The sequence below is a fragment of the Sorex fumeus genome, unplaced genomic scaffold (assembly GCF_029834395.1).
Source record: "Sorex fumeus unplaced genomic scaffold, SorFum_2.1 ptg000265l, whole genome shotgun sequence".
Classification (NCBI taxonomy): domain Eukaryota; kingdom Metazoa; phylum Chordata; class Mammalia; order Eulipotyphla; family Soricidae; genus Sorex; species Sorex fumeus.
In genome coordinates, this window is record NW_026606322.1 from 13,030,195 (window position 1) to 13,041,647 (window position 11,453).

Consider the following 11,453-nt stretch of genomic DNA (forward strand, 5'->3'; position numbering starts at 1 on the left):
TTATCTGATAAGGCACAAATCCATGTATAAATCTCTTTAGTTGTAAAAATCAGAATGTGGGATTTGGATATTCAATTACAATTTCCTTGCCAGCACTTAAACACACAGACACATACATATGCACTGGAACACACACTCACAAATCTGAAACTTTCACTTATTTTTTTAAAGAAAATTATTACAAATAAGTCAGAAGAATCACCCTATATATCATGTTGTTTCTGTAGCTGAAAAACTTAGATCTCATTTGTCAGCCTGCTGTACGTTTCCTTTTACAGAAAATAGATCTCATTCAAAAACTTCTATTGTTTTTAACCGTTGTGTCTTGCTGAATCAAAGCAGGTGAATTTGATTCAAGTTCAACGTCATTTACTTTAAAAATTAACTCATATTTCTGAGTTTGAGATACAGAACAAGAAAAACCTGACCCCATCTGAGCCCTACAGATAAGAGTTTTCACCCAAGAAATTTTGGGTTTCAACCATCACCCCATTCTCCCGAATTGCCACATTGGTAGGGAAATGAGCACACAAAGATCTCATCCTGTCACAGAAATCCACTGTGTCCTCCACGATCATGTTCTACCTGTGATTGCAGATGGTGAAAACTGGAGCCTTTCCATTCTCTCACCATTTGTCAACCAACTCTTCTTGTGCATCACGTGCACGTGATTGAAGTCCCTCCACGAGTGCCTCCAGGGGACGGGGGGCTTCACAATGACCTTGCACCCCTTGAAGAAGATATCAACAGTTTTGGAGTGCTGATGGTCTGGTTGCTGAGAATTCCTTCTCCCAGTAGATGTGGCAAAGGACAACTTCACCTTTCTAAGCTGCTTTTACAAATGAATATAGACAATTATGTAGAACTTAATTATTGAGCCAAGGAATAAATTTGATAATTGAATGCTCTCACCTGAGTAGACCCAAATAACAATCAAGAACCACAATTTAATTTTAGACTCAGAGTGAAAGGTTTATGCCCCTGATATTTAAACAAACACATGTTGCTGTGAAATACCGCCCTGGCAAGGCCATCTGTTTATCTGGATGATTTCATTTAGTAGACAAATCTGATGGATAAATCAGCCACTTTCTCTGGCATACAGGACCTGCAGAGAAGACCAGAGTCTGTAATTCATCTTCTGCCCATCATCAGTCAAGCAAGTAGCCGTAATCAAAATAGAGTGGAAAACTGGCTGATTTGAAACAGCAGGAGCTGATAGCTATTTCTTAGGTCTTTCTTTCTTGAAGAAATTCAAGTTCTATTGACATGCACAACTATATGTATGTCTTAGTTGCTTGTATGTACCAACCAGTTTACATCTTGAGAATTTTAATTATGTTGTTTATCTTTTCAGTGATTTTGACACTTTCCAGAAGATGGAAATATGGATGGCCAATAGGCATGAGACAAGTGTTCCTCATCACTTATCAGGTAAACGCAAACTAAAATGGGAATGAGGTATCATTTCCCACCAGTGAGAATGGCATCTATAAAACAAAATTTAAAGAGTTGGTGGGAACTTGTTAGCAAGAACTAGGAAAAGAAACTGAATTCTCTTTTTGTAGGGCTGTCACTTGGTTTACCCTTTAGGGAGAACAGTATAGAGGCTTCTGAGAAAGAGTAATTGAGGAAGGAAGGAAGGAAGGAAGGAAGGAAGGAAGGAAGGAAGGAAGGAAAAAGGAAGAGAGGGAGGGAGGGAGAGAGGAGGGAGGGAGAGAAAAAATGAGAGAAAACCCTTTCAATTCTCTATTGAGACTTTATGGCTAACAGGATGGAACCACTGAACTAGTGTCAATGTAGTGTGTCATCTCAATACACTGTAGTGTTAAAAGACCACTAGTGTATAGTGGTTTTATCTTTTTGTTCATCCTCATCTATCCGCATTCTCATCTATAAAGTGTAGACAATATCATGGATGAATAGAAAGCATTCAGAGCAGTACCTGGTACATAGCAAGGATTCCACGCCACTTTTCAGTGTTATCACCACTATTGTTAGAAAATTTGTATCTCATACCTCTCACAGCTATCTACTGTTTTCAAAGATCTTTTTATTCTGTATCAATAATTTAATAAAACTGATCTTTGTTTTATATTTTTAACTTACCTGGATGGAGCGGACTCTTCTTTTTTTCGCCCTTCTGACTCCTCAAGTCTTGTGTGAAATTCTGTGCTTCAAATGAGGGAATCAATGACCTTTATGAGTCTCCCTCAGGAGGGGGAGCTGGTTCTAAATTTCTGTTAAATGTCTGAAAGAAAGTGTTTTTTTTTTTCCTTCTGGTGAATCTACCCTCAGGCTTGACATTCTCTAGGGTGTCTTCCTGCATTAAAATTCTGTGAGGAAATCCTCTTCCATTCTTGGCAATGATTAGGGAAAGAGAAACAAGTTTATCTAAATCTCTATGGGCAAGAAATGAATAATAAAATGGAACTTAGATACTTTGCTCCCTCTTCTTCTTCACTGATGAATCTATTAGTATATTTCAAGGCCACTTTTGTCACAATTATTTTAATATACTCAGTTTTTATGAAACATCATAGTTAATGATATTTAAAATATCAACAACATAGAACAATAAAAATATCTACAATCTAGAAAGTTTCTAGATTGTAGAATGGAAGCATTGTTGTTCGCCAACTGCAAGGAAAAATATTTTGAGTCAATGGCATGTCAAGAAAATGTCTATATACTCTTGAATATTCTGCTTTACAATTTTAAATTTTAACTGAAATTTTACAGTTTTAAATTTTTACTGAAGGTTTTTCTGCGTTACAGTAGTAAAGAAGTTTCAAGTGTATGTAATGCTTCTCTTCGACCAGTGTGATATGTTTTCAAGATGTCTGCCTCATGACAAGGTCATGGCTTTGCTCCATAGACATGGCACAAAGCACAGCTCCTGTCAGCACCATCAAACCCCTGACTTGGTAGCAATAGTTCTGTGCTTCACTAACTCACCATGGACTCAAAGACTCACCGAAGACAGAGCTGGAACTCACCTCATTCATATCAGTGGTTGTTTTTTTTTAAGGTAAGATAAGCAAAACCAGGAACTAGCTCTCAAAGAATGTCCTGATGCTTTTGTTTTTCTTTTCTTTCCTGTCCCTTCATCCTTTAACAGATCATGAGTAATCACAAAACAGCCATCATGTATTTGAACATGCCTGAAAATCAAGAAAGACAGAGATTTTTTTCTTTTTAAGTGCAGGCACATCCAGGCTTACTCTTGGCTCTGTGCTCAGGGATCAATCCCGATAGGGCTTGGCATCAAGCCAGAATAAGTCATCACATGCAAGATAAGAACCTTAACTGCTACATCATGTCTCTGGTCCCTTCGAGATCTTAGTTTCTAAATAATTAAGTTAGAAGCTGACTTATACCTCAAGCACTTCCTTCCTTCCCTCCCCTGTATAGCTCCAGAAACAATGGAAAGTCCTGGACATTTCTTCCAGTTGACAACTCCCCATTTCACTTAATCACTTAATCACTTAACTTCGTTAGTCGTCGATTTGCTCGAGCGGGTGCCAGTAATGTCTCCATTTGTCCCTGTCGCGTGCTAGTGTAGCCCAATGGCATCTGTTCGCTCCGGGAACATGAAGAGCCTCAAACCGATCTTTTATGATCTTGATGAAGAAGTCTGACCATCTGGTAGGTGGGCGGCCCCGCGGTCTTTTGACATCCCGTGGAATCCAATCGGTAACAGCTCTAGTCCAGCGGTCGTGTTTAAATCTCTCGGAAAGACTGGCAAGCTACCGAGAGTATTCCGCCTGCACGGAAGAGCCTGGCAAGCTATCCGTTGTGTATTCGATATGCCAAAACCAGTAACTACAACTGGTCTCATTCACCTGACCTAACTCCCCATTTAAATTAATTATTTAGCTGTCACTGTCACTGTCCTCTCGTTGTCCATCGACTTGCTCAAGTGGGCCCAGTAACATTGTGAGACTTGTTACTGTGTTTGGCATACCGAATATGTCACGGGTAGCTTGCCAGGCTTTGCCGCACGGGCAAGATAGTCTCGGTAGCTTGCCGGGCTCTCCGAGAGGGGCGAAGGAATTGAACCCGGCTCAGCCGGGCCGGCGGCTTGCAAGGCAAATGCCCTACCACTGTGCTATCACTCCAGCCCAATTATTTAGCTACTAGAAATAATTTAAGATCTATTTTTTTGTCTTTAATTGACATTTGAAAAATAAAACTACTACTGAAAAAAAAAGGACAAATCACAGTGTTTAAAAACAGCTTATTAAATACATAGATGGGCCATTTTAAAGGCTTAGACATGAAAATACCAATGTTCCTTTAGAAATAAGCTTGAAGATAATGTAAAAACACTAGCCTATTAGCTAATGGGTAACTGAGTAATTCTGTACAAAGTTCTTGTAGGAGCATTAGAAGGAAAAGGGCATAATTGCCCATTTCAGCTGGAGCAATCTGGGGAAGACCCCACTGATACTCCTGGGACCCCTCAGCATGACAGTCTCCCCACAAACACAGTGATGACAAGAACCAGATGTGCTGGGAGCTCAATTTCATGACTTTTTTTGTCCTCCAAAGAAGAATTTCGGCTAAACATAACTACATATGATCTAATTTTTAATATGAAGAAAAGGCTTTTCCAAGACAAGTTGGGGAAAAATGTTCTTATCCCACATGTTCTGGTTTGAGGTTAGGAAAATGTAGCCTTCCCAATAAGGAATGCATAAGTCAGGAAAGGCAGCTTGGTACCCAGGGAAGAGAAGAGTTGCTGAGTTCTGGAACTGAGAGTGGAGGAGTCGTAGGACAGAGATGCTTAGAACACCATAAAGAAGGAGCCTCGAAGCCTGCCTGCAATAACCTCCAAATGCCGCAGCAGGGGCTGGAGCAATAGCACAGTGGATAGGGCGTTTGTCTTGCATGCGGCCAACCGGGTTCGATTCCCAGCATCCCAAGTGGTCCCCCAAGCACTGCCGGGAGTAATTCCTGAGTGCGTGAGGCAGGAGTAACCCCTGCGCATTGTCAGGTGTGACTCAAGAAGCAAAAACAAAACAAGACAAATGCCACAGCAGCCAGGACATTAGGACCCTACATCAAAAATTTACAAAAGTTAGGGTGCATTTGCCTGACTGGGTTCCATTCTGAGGACACCACAACCACTGAGCAGCACTGGGGTGGCCCTGGTGACTCTTGGCATGGAAGTTTAGAGCAGGTCCTCACTGGCTGATTATTGTTAGGAGTAGCCTGGGTGGAAGGTGGGGGAGACTCTGGATGATCCCTTGAGGGCCCCCTCTGCAAAGCAAAGCCAAAACACTAATTATGCATCCACCCCGTGAAGGGGTCAGATATGCATCTCTCTTGACTTATGTGACTAACTCTTCACCCACTATCCTTTCTTTCTTTTTCCTAATTTTTTTTTCACTTTTTGGCTCTTGGGGTCACACCCAGTAATGCTTAGGGGTTACTCCTGGCTCTGCACTCGGGAATTACTCTGTCAGTTCTCAGGGCACGATAGGATGCCAGAGATCAAACACAGGTTGGTAGCATGAAAGCAAAAGCCCTACTCGCTTTACTATCGCTCCTGCCCACTCTATCCTTTCTCCTCCGCAAAAGACTGAAGGCAGGTTCTTTCAGGAGACCTTCAAAGAAAGCTTGTTTCAGGGGGAACTTCTTTTACTTTTCTAAATTGTATTTATTTATTCATTTAGTCGTAGAAGTATTTTGGCTTTGGGCCACACAAGGCTGTATGTAGGGCTTAATCCTGGATCTACACTCAGGGATCACTCCTGTCGATGGTCAGGGGCCCATACAGGATAGTGGCGATTGAACCTGGTTAGTTGATGTGCAATACAAATGCCCTGTTCATTATGCTATTGCTTCAGTCTTGGAATATTTTATGTTGAATATTCAGGAGACAAGAGACAGTTTAATGGTAGAATTAGGATTCTTGTTTTGCATGTGGCCAGCTGGGATTTGATTTCTCCACTACATACGGACCCCTGAGACCTGCCAGCAGTGATCCCTAACTCAGAGTCAGGAGTAAACCCTGAGCATAGACTCCAAAACAAACAGCATCGGAGGACAAACAAGCGAACAAAAACAAATATTCGGGAGACACTCATTGTTCTAGAAATTCAAAATCACTTACATTTTTCCTGTATATCCTAAATTTATTTGTGCTGCCTTTAGGGAATGACTTGGCAGGTTGCACGAGGGAAGAGCAAGCTAATCTGCACAAACATCTCTGGAACACTGCAAAAACACATCATGAGGTCATCATGGTCAAGGTTGGCTACACAGTTGAAGTTTTAGCTTTTGCTGCACTAAGTTCGCCTAACAAAGACAATTTAATCCCATTATTACCTTCATGGGCTGGAGCGATAGCATGGCTGGTAGGGTGTTTGCCATGCACGTGGTCGACCTGGCCGACCAGAGTTCAATTTTTCTGCCTTTCTCGGAGAGCCCGGGAAGCAACCGAGAGTATCTCGCCCGCACAGCAAAGCCTGGAAAGCTACTTGTGACGTATTTGATATGCCAAACACAGTAACAAGTTTCATAATGGAGACGTTACTGGGCCTGCTCAAGTAAATTGATAAACAATGGGAGGACAGTGCTACAGTGCTCTTACTGTCATGATCAATGTTTTGATTATTCCTCTGCCACATGAGAAAATGTGTGTTATTCATATAAGTAAAGAAGTAAAATGGTGTACTTTTTCAAGCAATGTAACTGAAAAACTCACAGATAAATGCAGATTACTATTTTACTTGAAGTATTTCCCATCAGCCTGGAGGCAACCCATATCTCAAGAACTTCAGTCACTAAAAATGTTTATACTGAACTCAAATCCAACTACTTATGTGTTTTTAATGCTGATTCTGAGACCATAAAAGTAATACATGTTTCTGCAGAAAATTTGAGAGAACATGGAAACATAAATGTAAAATAAAAATCAATTCTAACCCCACAAAGATGCACTGTTAATGCTTCAATATTTTTATTGCTGCTTTTTTTCATACCACACATAACACACAAGCATGCTAAACAATACATATGTCTTGAGACATAACAAAGGATACAGAACACAATATTTTGCCTCTTACTATTTTACTTAATGTGTCATTAATATCATCTAATAATTCAAAATATTCTTTGAAAACATTTCAAGAGACATATAATTCTGTTATCATGCAAAATTTCCCTTAATCAGTTTTTGTTTTTGCCAAATATTTGCTCTTTAAAATAATAATTTAATAAACATCTTTTTTTATAATAAACATCTTGATACATAAATTCTTGTCTGCTTTAGTATATCTGCAGGGCAACTTGCTAAATAGAAAATTATTGGGTTAGGGAATATGGGCATTTTTAAAGAAAGAAGCATTAGTTTATATTTCTTGAAGCAGCATATGAAAGCATTATTTTCTTATCTGATTTCAACACTGAAAAATATCATTAAAATTGTTTATTCCTATGTGGAATAAGAAATGGCAATTTCACTGTTGCCATGAGTTTCATTTTTAAGAGTTTCACTTTCGGAGCTGGGTTGATAGCACAGCAGGTAGGGCATTTGCTTTGCACACGGCTGACCCGGGTTTGATTCCCAGCATCCCATCCGCGAGCACTGCCAGGAGTAATTCCTGAGTGCTTGTGCCAGGAGTAACCCCTGTGCATCGCTGGATGTGACCCCCCCAAAAAATAAAAAAAGAGTTTCACTTTCTTAGGTTAAAAGAAACCTAGGTGCAGGTTTAGCACATTTTTTCACATCTGTGGTAGTTCACACAGAGGGCCTTTTCCACATTCATAAATAGAGTTTGAAGAGAATCTCACCAGCCACAGAGTCCGTGCCTTGCAAATGTCTAGTCACAAACAGGAGAGCAAGATGGGGGCAAGCCAGAAGATGAGGGGCAGTTCCAAACAAAGAGCTGGACCACAGAAAATGCCAAGCCCGGCCAAGTTGTTGCAGTAACCTGGGAACAGACGGACAGAGGTGGAGGAAGACAGAACAGAGCTGAGAGGCTGTGAAGGCAGGAGAAAGATACTGTTTAATAGCTACTTATTCTGAGGGTGTTACAACTGAGAAAGAAACCTCAGAGGGATTCTGGAAAGGGTGGAAATCCTTTGACATTGTACAGCAGGTGTGTCAGATTGAGATGTTTGCTAGAATTGGAACAGGGCAGACCTACACAGCTGAGGAAGCAGCCCCCAGTAAAGCAGCCGAAGAGTAGAAAGATGGTCATCAAAGAGTGTTGGTGTCAGAGAGGCAGTTGCTACAAAAGCACACAGCACTGGGCCTTGAGTGGTTCCTTGAGTGAATGTTCCTGGCCCTGTAGAATATGGAGAGCTAAATGTATGTTTGACCCAAATGTGAATCTAGAACAGGATTTGTAGCATGCAAAGATAGACCCCAGATCCTTAACTGTGATTCAAGAAAGAATCATCACAGGAGGTGCAGGGTACCCGGGATGATCCCATAACCTGGGCCTTGATATTCAAACAGGAGGTCAGTTCCTAGAGTTTATGTGCAAGGTGCAGGCAGTGTTAGGGTATCGGCAAGTTCTAGAACACTGACTCCTGGAATTGAGCCCAACTTCCTGCCTCTGGTTGAGGGTGGAGAGCTTTCAGCTATGGAGAATGGCAAAGTAAGGTGGCAAGGAGCCAGGAACATCATTCAACCAAACAAGGAGAGAAATCTTGAGAACCTTCCAAATGAAACTTAAAGTATTGCATTTCATTCTCACTATTCAAGTTTATGAACAACTGGAAACTTCACATGATAAATGATGAGAGATTTATAGGTGAGGAATTAAATATAAATTAGATGTGGCCCAGTGGGGAATGAACAAAAACTCTAAGTATTAAGTAGGCAAAAGGAATGAAATGAGCAGCCTAAACGAAGTGTATTTTGATATCAAGCAAGGGAGAACTAAAGAAGAGAAAGGGGATTTGCAGAGACACCTTTTTTTTTTAAGTCAGCTTGTAAATCATGTGCATGAGATTGATGATGACTTTTAAATGCCTAATGTATTGAACTGATTTTCTTAATCTGTCTTTAATAAGAGAAATGGCATCAAGCAGCCATTTCAATTAGATGATAATGTAGAGTTTGCAAAAATGTCCACAGCTGGTAAGAGAAACCTGGAGACTGTATAAATATGCTTCTCAGCAGGTCTTGATGAGATTCATCCTGGAAATGGTACCTGCAAAGAATCCATACAATGCAGGGAAGGACTTGAGAGGCAGGTTTGGTGGGGGGTTGGGAGGGTAGAGAGATGAGAGGGGCAGAGGAAGTAGGGGAAGCTGTTCGCTTATTTCCTAGAACATGCCAGCAGCACATTGGAGGAGAGAGGTAGATTAGAACTACATGAAGTATTCTTATTTTGGTCTCAGAAAGTGGCAATTAAATTGTTACTATTTTGAAAAATATGTTTGCAAGTAAAGTTGTTTGAGAGTAGGAGGAGGAAGTGGTAGGTTGAAAAAAATCATGGTTTTTTTTTTTTCCCCAGTGACTTTAACACATAGTGTAATCACAAAATAAATTAAGGGGTGCTGCACTCTCTCTCCACTTGTGTTTGGTGGACAGGCCATTTTCCCAACCTGGATGGCGGATGGCGAAGGATGAAAGAAGGAGAAAATAGGGCCTCCAGGCTGGTTGATGATCAACTGATGTTCATCCTTCCTCTGCCTCCTACAGTCTCACTCACTGCCCATATTCCCCCTCCTTCAGCCCACTCCACAGCCTATTACAGAGAACATTCTCCAAGGGCTGGAGCGATAGCACAGCGGGTAGGGCGTTCGCCTTACAAGCAGCCAACATGGCCGACCCGAGTTCGATTCCTCCGCCCCTCTCGGAGAGCCCGGCAAGCTACCGAGAGTATTGGATATGCCAGACACAGTAACAACAAAAAGTCTCCAATGGAGACGTTACTGGGCCCGCTCGAGCAAATCGATGATCAATGGGAGGGAGAAAAAAAAAAATTCTCCAAGGGTTGGAGGTAGCAATTACACATAGGTGAGGTAGCACAATCAACATATGAAAGCCCTTTCTTCTGGGGAAGCTCTTCTAAAACAAATGTCTCATTCTGCTAGGAGATCTCCTAGCAGAATTTTCATTTCATTTTCATTTCATTTCATTTCATCATCCTGTTATTCGTCTATTGCCTCGAGCAGGCCCCAGTAACATCTCTTTCATCCTAACCCTGAGATTATATTCAAGGCTATTTAGGAGAATGAGACCCATCATTGTTACTGGTATTGGCATATTTGGTACGCCACAGGGAGTTTGCCAGACTCTGCCCTGTGGGCAGGCTACATTCGATAGCCTGCAAGTTTGTCCAAAGTAGGAATGAGATGATAAGATGTCATAAAAGATGTCCTGATAAGATGTCTCATGGCTGCAAATGTGGCCGCGCGGTTCCGGGAGCTGGATTTTATAGTCTCTGAGTCTTGGCCATTGATGGGATTACACGGTGCCAGGGGGCCAGGTGGTGGGTGTGAACCCCGTCTACTGGGATTTGGAGGATCTGGGTGGAGGATGCTCGACTCCAATCCGAGTAGGCTGGGAGATCTCGGCCCCGGAACCCGCGTGGATTTGTCCCTCTGCCAGTACCTTCAGGTGTGCGGAGAGTGGTCTCAGTATGGTGGTGGCTGGTCCTGAAGGTCTTCGGCTGCCGGAGCCCTGGTCGGGGCAGGGAGGAAAGCTCAACCCGCTCCCCTCCAACGGGCCTGGCGAGGAACAGCCAGGCGCGGGGGCAGACTGCACTGCTCTCGTCCGGGAGCTGGATTTTATAGTCTCTGAGTCTTGGCCATTGATGGGATTACACGGCGCCAGGGGGCCAGGTGGTGGGTGTGACCCCCGCCTACTGGAATTTGGAGGATCTGGGTGGAGGATGCTCGACTCCAATCCGAGTAGGCTGGGAGATCTCGGCCCCGGAGATCTCTTTAAGGGTGGAATTTTATCTAAGGCCAAATTTCATCTAAGACCATATTTCTCCTTACCTTAGTCCATAATCACTAAAACAGGCACCTTAAATTTACATCTTAATATTTCTAGTCATTTTGTATGGCTACAGTAAGAGATAGATTAATCTTATGGGGTGGCTCTCTAGGGACATCTCTACAGATACCAGACTACAGTTCTTAGGCCAGATTAGCCCTTCCTGACCCTAGCAGGGTCCTTGTCAAATCATTTCTCCTTGGGTCATGAAAGAATTCATCCACGACCATTCTCTTATCTTATTTTAAGTTTTATGGCACTTAGCCTGTCCTGTTTTGTTGCCAGGATAGCTTACCACTTGTTCTGGGTCCAACAGGTCCCTTTGTCTGGACCCTGTTTCTGGGGTGCTGGGAACTAAGGGCAACTGAGACTTAAGTCGAATAAATATGACAGATGCCCAGGAATAAATATTATTTGGAGTCAATTAGTTCCCAAGTTATAATAGCATAGGATTAACTGTCTTCCTGTCTATACAAAAAGGACA

At 42.1% G+C, this 11,453-nt stretch overlaps 1 pseudogene; it reads right to left on the reverse strand.

Annotated features, from left to right (window-relative positions):
* Positions 1-243: 243 nt before the first annotated feature.
* Positions 244-3,008, reverse strand: LOC130018444 (60S ribosomal protein L9-like; annotated as a pseudogene).
* Between the last annotated feature and the right edge of the window lie 8,445 nt (positions 3,009-11,453).